This window comes from Pinus tabuliformis, chromosome 5_2 (assembly GCF_031772625.1).
Source record: "Pinus tabuliformis cultivar Carrire ecotype Pingquan chromosome 5_2, CPIR1, whole genome shotgun sequence".
NCBI classification, from domain to species: domain Eukaryota; kingdom Viridiplantae; phylum Streptophyta; class Pinopsida; order Pinales; family Pinaceae; genus Pinus; species Pinus tabuliformis.
The window spans coordinates 677,105,478-677,117,642 of NC_142306.1; positions in this window are offsets into that span (position 1 = coordinate 677,105,478).

The window sequence follows — 12,165 nt, forward strand, 5'->3', positions numbered from 1 at the left end:
AATTAACATAGATCCAACACCAATAGCACTTCCATTTGAAACACATAGATTTTCCTATAATCCAGGACAACTCAATTGAATGCTAAATACCAGTCCTTTAAAAAAAAAAAAATATATATATATATATATATATATATATATATATATAGTTTTGAATTCACATAATAGATATCGAATAATATTGATAGATACAACCTTAAAGATATATTTGCAACTAACTATGATAATGCCAGTGTGTATGTGGCTTTACTGAATGGATATTAGTGGTTAATTAGTGGTAGTATTAGTGGTCTTCCCAAATCACAACTTAATGGTTTTCATCATTATCTAGATACACTATTATCTAGTCTATATTTTTAATCATTCTAATGCTTTCAATGCAATATTGATGATGTACAACCTATAGAAGTAACAATAACAAATATAAATCAAACCATATATGAATACAAAAGAATAAGCATAAAAAAATCCTAAAGTTTGACATATGTAACCCCTCGTTAGGATACTCTCTCCCAAAAGAAGAAGAAGAAGAAGAAGAAGCACACAAATGGACATTACAAATTATTTTGTATCAAAATGATTTAATAAAAAAGCCTTGCATTGGCAAGAATTGATATAATTTTCAGATGTGGCTCATGTATGCTTTCCTTTTCCAGCTGAATTAAAAAATATCTCACACACTTCCCACACATAAGTGTATTGATGTGGATCTAAAAATACTAATGATAAATCCAGTGTAATAATAATCTATCGAAAATGGAAAATCTTTTGTATCTTCCAGAGTTATAAAACATCATCCAATGGAACGAACCCAACAAAACAAATGACAAATCAATAGAATAAAACAATATGCATTTGCAACAAGGAAAGTAGTGCAACATCCGCACTAGGAATAGGTAAAGTCTTGTTATTAATTCAGAGAAATTTTAAATGAATGGCTACAATGAAAAAGAGATTATATTGTCCAATCGCACCAGAATGTTTCGAAGAGAAGCCTTAAAATTACCAAAAATCCCTACTCGATCATAATGTTATGCACCGCCAATATGGACAAATGATGCACTTCAAATGCACCAAAAATCTTATTGTTATTTAAAATGAAATAGTGATGTTTCTTATTTAATGTTTATTATTAAAGTCCTTATTATAATAAATTAATATTTCTGATTTAAAAGAAAATAGTAGTGTTTCTTATTTTATGTTTGTTAGACTTTCTATATCCCCAATGAAACCTCTCCACACACTGAAATATATCCAAAGGAAATTTTCCACCTAAGCACAGATGTCAATGAACACCTCTGGTAGACCGCGTGCGGTTTCTACACTCCAGCAAAATCAACTTCTTCAGTACGAAAGACTTTCCTGATCAATTGATTAAAGGTTATTCTCTTCATATAGTGAAATCTTTGTTTATGGCTATCTTATTGTAAATAGGCATATGTGCCAAACTACAGATGAAATTCATTACACGGAGGAAAATTTCAATCTTTCATCATGTAGACCTTCGCACTCCACACAATCACAGACCTTCCACATAATTCTTGCACACTTTCACTCATAAACAAATTTTTTAATCACAGAATTTACAAAAGATACTTTTTTCATGTAAAGACCTATAAGCAATGTTGGTCCCTACTACTATGTCATTAGCTCACTTTAGGAGGAACTGTCGATGTGCAGTGAAAACTTCGTAAAATGAAATCAAGTATTTTATTCTAGAAAATGCAAATTGGAAAATGCCCCCATTCTCAAGCACATTACCCGTCCTCCGCATAGTAAAAGCTACGCACAAGAAAAGCTTCACAAAAGGAAGCATAGTAATACTAATTCAAAATTTGTTCATAGTTAAATTAATTACACGTCAACGATATTAATTTCCTTCTGCACCCCTATTTTCTTGCCCATATGCCATCCTCTGCACGTCCTTCGAACAATGAACATTTACATTGTGCAAACTCAAATCCGACATTAACGGTAAAGACAAAGGCTTAAAATCAAGGAAAGTTAGATCAATGATATATTTATATTGCTAGAGTGACTCTGCAATAGAATTAGATATCAAAACCATAATTCGCCAAGTTTATTAGTGAGTGCAAAATATATTGAAGTTTATGGAGCGTGATTTTGGAGCTGCGAGAAAGAGCTCAATACTTCTTTAGCTAGAATAGCCAGTGCTTTATAATTTCACATTGATTTGGTCTCAAAGAACCCTAAAATGGTTCAATTTGAAGCATGGGTCACAAACCTTTTGCACAATTCATACATGCTTGCACTCATAAACAAGTTTTTTAATCAAAAAAATTACAAAAAATACTTTTGTTCATGTCGACACCTATAAAAATGTTGGTCTCCACTACTATGTTATTAGCTCACTTTAGGAACAAATTATGAGGTGCGAATGTTGGGAACCGAGAGCAGTTTTGGGGCTGAAAGCCCATGTTTTGGAACAATTTTGTAATAAAGTTGTAAAGTCTCTGCATTTTGTGGTCGCAAAGCACAAAGGTGTCAAGAGTCATAAAGGGTTGTCCGCCCTTATTTTGTAAAAGTGTCAAGTCGACTGTAAAGATCTATCCATGGTCCATAGACCATGGGATTGTATAAAAAGCAGCTAAGTAAGTAAGCTCTAGGAAGGTAGAGAAGAGTTAAGCATTGGAAGTTTTGTAGAGAAATCTAAGTGTTTCGAGTCTTAGCGTAAGTAGAGACTCTGTAGCTGAGTGCGCAGAGGCCAAGGGTGGAATTCCGCAGCTGAATGCACGGACCCATGCAGCTGTGTGTGCAAGGTGGGTAGAGTCTGTACTAAACTGGAAGATATCAATAAAGAGAAAATATTCTGCAATTATTGTGTATTTAGTCTCTGTTAATGCATCTAATTATATTATGTTTGGGTTTATTTTACAATGTTTATTTGATGCACGAATGTATGTGATTATATCTTTTAATTGAATGCAAGTAAAGATATCAGTTTACACGACACTAACTGTGATTTATTGGTAAAGATAAGTAAAACACTTGAGATGACTTGGGAACCTATACAATACATTGTCATAACTGTGCGAAAGTACCTGGACCACGGGTTAGGGCTGTGTGAAGTTCAATCGTGCACCTTCGCGGAGGTACTGAAGGGCGGAATAAAGGGTAGACAGATAGAGCCCTAAGGCTTAGTGACCTACGTGAAATTAGGGGCAGGGGGTACAAACCAACATCATGACCATCTCAGGGTGCAGAAAATTGGTTCCAATATTCCCCCATACTGCTTCGTGTGAGACTTTAGTCCACGCTCCACGGGCTGATGCTGAAAGGGCCAGTAGTGTAGGGATTTGTTTGGCTAACTAATGCTAAACTTGGGTCAGGGTCCATAAAGCGAACAAATGGTTTCGTTGTCGGGACTGGAATCTGCATGAGAGATGTGTGATGTCGTATCACTGGAATCCAACTAAGAAAGAGATTGTATATTGGTTGGATAGGATGATCCATGAATTCGCAGGGGAGGAGAATAGGAATCTGCAACTGAAAAAGGAACAGTGGTTAGATAGGTACCTATATACAAAAATCCACGAAATATTTTTCTGTTCCTTTTCAGTTGAGTTATATGAGTGGATCGTGAAGTTAGCGGATAGCCAAGGAAGGTGGAGGCTCGACGGTCATATTGTCTGGACTCCGGAGTTAGTACAGAGACTGTAAGCCTCTGAGGATAAGATCACTTGCACTGTCGATCATTGGCTCGATCGTATCATAGGAGGATTTGTGACAAAATTCATGGTCACTACCTCAGTTAGTTACAGCGAGGTGGAGTGGCACTTTTTCAAAGGTCCGCGAGGTAAGTACTTGAAGTCTTTAAATACTTGGATTAAGGTGTTATTGTGTGAAAAATGGGTTATGCAATTACCTTGATGTTCGGAGCTACACGAAGTGGAAAGACTAACAACAATGAAGGAAGAAAGGGTCCTGAATATAGCCCATTGATTTCACCTCCTTTGAGTGGCGAAGAGGGAGTAGTGCAGGCTTCTCCGTGAAGTGCAGTTCAGATGATAAAACAATGGTTCCCGCCGACCACCTCCACCTACAGCACTGTCACTTGCGACTTCGCGCACACCATCACCGCCTCCACCACAGTTCAGCATGGCGAATTCAATGAAGCTACCTTTGTTTAAGGGCTTAGGAAATGAGGACTCGAACTAGTTTTGGTTCATCGTAGAAGTTGTATGGGAAGCTTAGGGTGTCATAGACGATCACATGAAGAAGGAGACGTTGGTTAGTGCTTTGCAGGATTGTGCACTAACTTGGTACATCAAGTACTCTAAAGATAACCCAAACATGGGGTTGGCAGAGATCCAAACCGTGCTGAATAAAGAGTTCAGTAGGCCTAAATCTAAGGCATAGTCGATTGTGGGGTTCAAGGAAATCGCAATGAAACCAGGTGAGACTCCCTGGGAATTGGATCATAGATTGAAGTGTAAAATCTGTGAAGCTAATATGAAATTAACAAATGGGCAGCACCGCGAGTGGTCCGTGGCTTCGCTCCTGCCTCACCTAAGGATTGCGCTATCCCAACAGAATATTACAACTCAGGCAGCGGCCTTGGATATTACAATAAGATTTCATGAAACTCTGGTGCAAGATCCAAATCTGGGGGTTCAGCAAATCCATGCACAGTTGCAAAATCTTTGCCTCGAAATGCAAAGTCTAAAGCAAGACAGAACAATTTGACCGGAGGTGTGCGAGGAGATATGGTGCTTGAAATGTAAGGGTTAAGGGCATGATAAAGACCACTACTTGTTCTTTGCGAAATATATTGCAGGAGGAAGACCAATTCCTTTGAGGCCAGAAGCCCAAGCAGGACTGAGTGTGGGGCCTGTGTTGTGGTGCACTATATGTCAGGTAGCAAGCAAACATATGGATGATAATTGTCATTTGCTACAAAAGTTCGTACAAACACTGCAACAACTATTCTGCAACTTCTGCAGGTTGGTAGGGCATGATGAGCGCAACTGCCGAAGTTATGAATTGATGATGGATAGAACACCCGCCTATAGAGTTCAGGAAGAAACGCAACCTCCTGACTAGAGAGTTGAGATGGCGCAAATAGGATTTCAGTGGTGTGGACGAGGCCGAGGTAGAGGTTGGGGACAACTGATCTATTACAATTGTGGAGGGCCAGGACACTATGCCCGTGAATGCACTAACCCAACGTGTCCATTGTGAAAATATTGTACTCAGTTTGATCATGAGACTGAGGACTGCCCTACACTGATAGCAAGGATACGCGACAAAGGGGTGCTACCACTGCAGCCAACTCAGAACCTGCAGATGATGAGGGCTGAGCCTCGCGAAGAGGATCCGAATGTGAATATAGTGCTCCAAAGTGGAATTGAAATGGGCAATGATAAGGGGAAACAACCTGAAGACAATGCGTGGGTTCATAAAGCTCCATAGAAGGAGGTTGAATTCGATTTGGAGTGTGCACATTAAACATTCATGGAAGCAAAGAAGACCTTCGCTGAGGCCTCTACCTTAGGGTGCCAGGATAAACCTATTTAGGAAATGGACCCTTCTATGCTTACGAATTTTCTAGAGACCTGCATGAAGTTGCTGCGCGATAGCAAGGCTATGAAGGGGTTACAGGAACTTATAAATAGATGCTTCGGAAACACTCCGGGTGAACCGCGCGTGGTACAGAAGATTGGTAAGCATAAAATAAGGATAGGACGTGAGATGAGACTGACCGCACAGATAGGAGAATACAAAATGGATCAAGTCATTCTAAATCTAGGGTTAGACGCGAACGCTTTTCCAAAGAAGACATGGGAGTGGATGGGGAGACAAGCATTGCAGTGGTCTCCGATTTAGTTAAGGATGGAAAATTAGCAAAAGATCATCCCCATGGGACGCTTGTAGGGAGTAACTGTAGATATCAAAGGTGCGAATGCATTGGTTGATTTTGAAGTAATAGAAATTGTGGATGATAGCAACCCCTACCCTGTGCTCCTGGAAATTTATTGGGCTACTAACATGAACGGGGTAATCAACCTAAAGAAGCGTAAGATGATATTTGAAAAGAAATCGCTTCACGTAATAGTACCCCTAGATCCTGTTGAAGGATTGCGTTATACAGAACCAGTCCACGATTACGAAAGCAATGACGATTTGGACAGCATATATAAGATAACAATGTGAGACCAAGATGGGGTGAATCCAACAATGGATGGACGAATTACATGGGATTGCGAGAGTTCCTGCAACTCAAACTCAGATGAAGAATTAGAGCGCTGGCAGAATCGGCTACATGAAGTAACCACGCTAAGTTGTAACATGATGACCCAGTCATTGTGCTATGTGTTGTCAAAAGTAAAAAATCTGCCCACTTATGATGGCTTGAATGATGTGGATGTGTTTTTGGATGCATTTGAGAGGGAAGTACCAGAGAAGCAACGCTTCCAGGATTTGGATTGGACCCTGCGCGCTATGCCCGCAAGATGGTGGGGTACGCACAAGGGTAGTTTTGATGATTGGCGCGAGTGTAGGAGGATGTTGAGAAGGTGCTTTGGGAAGCTGAAGGTACGAGTGACAGATAAGTATGATGGGAAGGATGATCCGCGCGCACACTTGGCCAAATGGGCTAAGGACTATGGAGCGAAGCCCCAACCTGATTGGGTGCACTTGTTCTGTCACACCCTAGATGTCATCCCAATGAACTGGTACTTGGAGACAAAGCTCCGCCACGGTACAAGAGAATGGGATATTTTGTGTGAAGGGTTCATAATGACATTCATCTTCGAAGATGGGTTTGACTATATTGACAAAGCGCAACAAGAAGTTAAAGCAGCGATCTTTAGGATACCGCAGGATCGTTTGGATCTGATTCAACCCGATTGGACTACTCACTCGAGCCATGTGCTGGAATGCTATAACGTGACCGCTGAAGAAGAAGATGAGGACCCACGAAAGATTAATATTCTTGAAATCGAGGGTCACTGCAAGGTCGAGGGACCGCCGATCGGGAATCCTAATATAACTACGTCACTAAAGACTAAACAGATAAATATTGATACGGAGGCGGAGCCCGAATTCATGAAGATTGGAGATTACTAGAATGACGCAACGGTAGATAAGGTTGTCGAATTACTTCGCGAATACTAGGATTTGTTCCCTACCAAGTTTACGGAGTTAAAGGGGATAATAGGAGACCTAGGTGTTATGAATATCATGTTAACACGAAGCCGGTTAAGAAAAGACCTTATCGTCTCAATCCGAATTATAAGAAGAAGGTCCACATAGAGTTAGATAAGATGCTCATGGCAAGCATCATTGAGCCTGTAGAAGAATCTAATTGGGTAAGCCTAATGGTTGTACAAGAAAAGAATCAGAAGGATGAAATAAGGATATGCGTAGATCTCAGGAAGTTGAATGACGCTTGCGTGCATGACCCTTTCCCGACTCCATTCACTAATGAGGTATTGGATAATGTAGGTGGCCAGGAAGCGTACTCCTTCACTGATGGGTTCTCTAGGTACCATCAAATCAAAATCATTTATGAAGATAGAAGCAAGACGACCTTCACGACTAAATGGGGATTTTTTCAATACATTGTCATGCCTTTCGGATTAAAGAATGTGCTTGCAATTTTTTCACGCGTAGTCATTGCTACATTCAAAGACTTCATTCTAAAGTTTCTGGAGGTGTACTTTGATGACTGGACTATGTTTGGGTTGGTAAAAAGCCATGTGACCAGTTTGCGCTTAATGCTAGACATCTTTCGAAGGTACCAAATTGTGCTCAATCTGAAGAAATGTTTGTTTTGTGTCCCTTTTGGGACTTTGCTAGGTCATGTGGTATGCAGACATGGGTTGATGGTAGATCCTGCGAAGATCATTATGATACTTAACTTGGAGGCACCGAGGAGTGTGAATAGCTGCGCGCAACCTTGGGACATATTGGGTACTATAGGAAGTTTATCAAGGGCTATGCCCAGATCACCATGCTTATGGAGAAGCTGTTGAAAAAGTGTGTCACGTTCTATTGGAACGAGGACTGTCAGAAAATCTTGGATGTGCTCAAGGGAGAAATGGTCACCGTGCCAATTTTAGTCTTCTCGGATTGGAAGGAGTTTCATGTACATGTAAATGCATCATGTATAGCCTTAGGAGTAGTGCTGACACAGGCTGGCGGACGAGAATCGAACAATCCTATAGCGTTCACAAGCAAGAGGCTATCCAAGGCTGAGAAGAACTATTCCACCATTGAGTGCGAAGGACTAGCCATGGTATACGTGCTCTAGAAGTTTAGACACTATTTGCTGGGTGGAAATTTTAAGATGTATACGGATCATTCTATGTTGAAATACTTGGTCAACAAGCCTGTGTTGGGGGCGGAGAATTTGTAGGTGGTTATTATTGTTCCAAGAGTATGATTTTGAAGTTATTATGAAGCCTAAACGACTGAATGCAGGACCAGACCATTTTTCACGCATCGAAACAGGGGAAGATCCCACTAATTTGGAGGAGGGATTGCCTGACACACAGCCCTTTGCAGTGCGTGTCACAGATGGTCACTTTGAAGAAATCATACACTTCCTAACGATGGGAACTGTCCCAGAAGGCTGCACCGTCCAACAAAAAAAGGAGTTAGTGGTGCACGCAACAGACTTTTCTGTCATTGTCAGACATCTGTACAAAATGGGGTCTGATGAAGTATTGCAACGATATGTACTGGAGTTTGAAAGAAGCAGTATCCTCGTGGACACTCATGGGGCACCGCGAGAGTGCATTATGCAAGAAGGGCGACTTCATAGAAGATTCTATGCATAAGATTGTGGTGGCCAACCCCCCATTAGGATTCAAAAGCCTACTACAGGGCATGTGACGTGTGTCAAAGGACTTACAACCTTTCGAGAAATGGGTGATAGATTTTGTGGGACCCATTCAACCTCAAGGAAAGAAGATGGGTGCGCGGTACATTATCATCGCGACTAAGTATTTGACTTGATGGGCAAAGGTATAGCCTGTGAAGGACCGCACATGCGCAATCGCTGCAAAGTTTCTCTTTGAATATGTACTGATGTGATTTGGGTGTCCAAAGATTTTGATGAGTGATCGTGGCACGCACTTCCTGACCGAAACAATCAGCACGCTGATGGAATAATTTCATGTATATCACTAGAAAAGCACACCTTATCACCCACAGGCTAATGGGACAGTAGAAGCATTCAATAAGGTACTGGAGAATGCGCTAACCAAGGTTTGCAATGCTTAGTGAAGTGATTGGGACCTACGCATACCCGTAGTACTATGGGCCTATCGAACGACATGCAAAAATTTGATTGGAAAGACCCCTTTAGGCTTGTATATGGTGTTGAAGTAGTGATGCCCATGGAATACATTGTGCCTAGTCTGCACATAGTGGTACTCATGAGTATGACGGATCACAAAGCCCTAGAAGAGAGGCTCGCGCAGCTTGCTGAGCTTGAGGAAGAAATATTTATGGCTAGATTTCACCAACGGGTCCAAAAGCAGTGTGAAAAAGCATGGCATGATCAGCACATTAAGCTACTCACCTTTAAGGTAAATGACCTAGTTTTGTTATATGATAGCAAGTTTGATAAATTTCCAAGGAAATTCAGGATGCACTAGCTAAGGCCCTATGTAATTAAGGAAATTACCAACGGTGGAGCAGTTCAGTTGGTTAAATTGAATGGAGATCCCTTCCCAGGAAAGGTGAATGGCAGCTGATTGAACCCATACATCGGTGATCCGGCCATGTGACTATATGAAGGTAGCATAGTCTTAGCACTCCAGGAATCTGAAAGGAGGAGTGGGACTATAAAATACACTATCCAGGTTGGGGAACTGCACGAATGGAGGATTGTGCAGAATGAGGAGATGTCACAGGGTTCACGTCAGCATGGAGAGAGCTGCGCTAACTAAGGAAAAATCGTGCAAGTCAGCCGAAAAGTGACCGTTAAAGTTATTGTTCATGATCTAACAATGAGAATTCAGCGAAATGGAGTGAGAAATAGGCATTTAAGATGAAACTTATGGGTAATATCCTTGTAAATCTACCGCCAATCTAGCATTAATGAACTGAATGTGGGGAGAACGGTCGGATTTGAATTCAAAATGGCCTATAAATTACATATGGCTACCCAACGAAAAACACTTGGAATTTTGAGCATTGATTTGGTGAGCTCTCATACGTGCATGAATCGCGCATTTTTCGAAGAATTTCTTGACTACCCAGTGTTTGATCGATTTCCACAGTACGACCACAGTTTCATCCGTGATTTTATCCTAGGCTCTAAAGCTATGGACGCTGAAGCAGTGACAGCCAAGGGGGTTGTGCTGGAGGTTGTCGTGGAGGCAAAGGGAGCTGCTCCAGAGGTTTCATAGGTACTAGCTGAAGTCTCCAAGTCACCACGGATGCCTAGACTGAATCCTACACTGACCAAGGAGAGTGCGAAGGATAAGAAGGGCAAGCAGGTTGTGATACCAATGCATGCATCACCTAGAAGAAACCCACAGAAGGACAAGCCCATCGCACAGGAAAAGGGTAAAACTATTGACTTGGAGCCGAAGGAGGAAGACATTGAGGACATCCCAATGGATGATGAGGATTTGGGGGTGGAAGTGGAGGACACTGAAGTCGAGGGTTCTAACCCTATCACTAAGTTGCCTGAATACATCCCTCCATGCAAGGGCAAGACCAAGGTGTTGAAGGACATCGATGAAAGCAAGGTTACTCTGCACATACCTCTCTTGCCAGATGCGATTATCTTTGAAGGACCACACTTGGGGTAGGTTCCACTGTTGAAACAGGAATATTGGGACTTAACTAACATGGATAAGTTCTTGCACTTGGCGACAGAACAGCTAATGCACCGTGTTGTTCACACAACCATTGGGATGACTACATTGGAACCGCAGAAATGGCTCAGGGGTGTAGACAAGGTAGGCCTACTCAACCTGCTATGGGTGACGCACTACAATCGCACACCCATTACAATATTGGTCATCAAATAGTTGCTATGCTTGGTGCATGATGGGTGTCTGTGGCTAGAGGAGCCGATACTAATCACCGATAGGTTGATCCATAGGATCACATGGCTGCCCTATACAGGGGAAAATTTGGCCATGATGTTTGATGAAAAAGTGGCAAGCAGGCCCTCCCAGAGGCCATGAAGGATAAATTCAAGCTCGTGAAGAAGCCGCAAGGATATGCCATCTCAAGAATCTGCGATCTTGTGGTCAAGGTGGCCACGCAGATTTTGGCAGGAAAAGTTATGAGGAAGTGTCGCACAAATGAAGTGTCGGCACCTATTGTCGTTCTAGTAGCCCAATGCACCGAAGGATTCCAGTTTATTTAGGTGCGCTATCTCTACGGTGATTTCCTTGTGAACTTCCGCGAGGCACAGGAGCTCAGCAAGACATTCCACTATGCATGACTCTTGTTGTCCGTTGTGCTGGGAGCTACCTAAAGACAGTCAATTCCCCTCGGTCATGCCAGACCTCCCAGAAGCAATGAAGTACACTTCGTTGTGGGCGACCAAGGATGCTCAGCACATCAAGCATAGCAAGATCTTCTGGATCTTGATGGAAATGAATATGCGCATGGATATCAATCGCAAGCCGTGATTGTCGCCTACTGTGTTTTCCAAACTACATGAGTACATGGAGTTCAAGGAAAAATTTCAGCGCATCTCAATCAGGGAATCAAAGGACCCTGAGCAGAAGTGGCATGACTTGCCTTACTTGGTGACTGACGATGTGATCGATGCAGTTCTTGATAGTTGGTTGGCAGAGTGGTGCACTGCCTCAGACTCGGCGGTGGGATCGAGCAAGTCAGCTGCGTAGCACAAAAAGGAGGAGGTCAAGCTCAAGATGGTGCAGTTGGCCAGGAAGAGAAAGACGGAGGACACTGACAAGGCCCAAGCAGAGCGCGATGCTGCACAGCAGGTGGAGCAGAGCGTGCCTCTGACAAAGGTGCAAGGACGCCTTCACCTGAACTAGAGGAAGAAATGGACGAGCAAACAGAGAAGCATGGAGTAGACCTACAGATGACGTCGTACCGCATCAATCGTTTAAGGGGACAGGAAAAATTTGGGTTGCAAAAGAAATTGAAGGCCAGTAAGACCTTGCTGAGGGTCTGCGAACAGCGAGCATGCAAGTGATCAGT